Here is a 259-nt window from a genome sequence, read left to right on the forward strand (position 1 = left end):
GTTTTGGAAAACATTTAAAGAATCAAGCATTCGATGCCACGATTATAGCTTACAAATCTCTACAGCGTATAGATCACAATCTTACAGAAGCAGGTTACGAAAAGAGACCTCGAAACTTTCGGGTACTTCAAAAATCTCTAATTCTTTCTGTTTGCGACAGGTTTAAAATGTATTAGAGAAATTCTTAACTTTTTATGCGGCACAAGATTATGAAAATTTTTAAAAATCGGAGATTAATTTAACAAATATTTTTTTACAG

This window comes from Nomia melanderi, chromosome 1, assembly GCF_051020985.1.
Source record: "Nomia melanderi isolate GNS246 chromosome 1, iyNomMela1, whole genome shotgun sequence".
In the NCBI taxonomy this organism is placed as follows: domain Eukaryota; kingdom Metazoa; phylum Arthropoda; class Insecta; order Hymenoptera; family Halictidae; genus Nomia; species Nomia melanderi.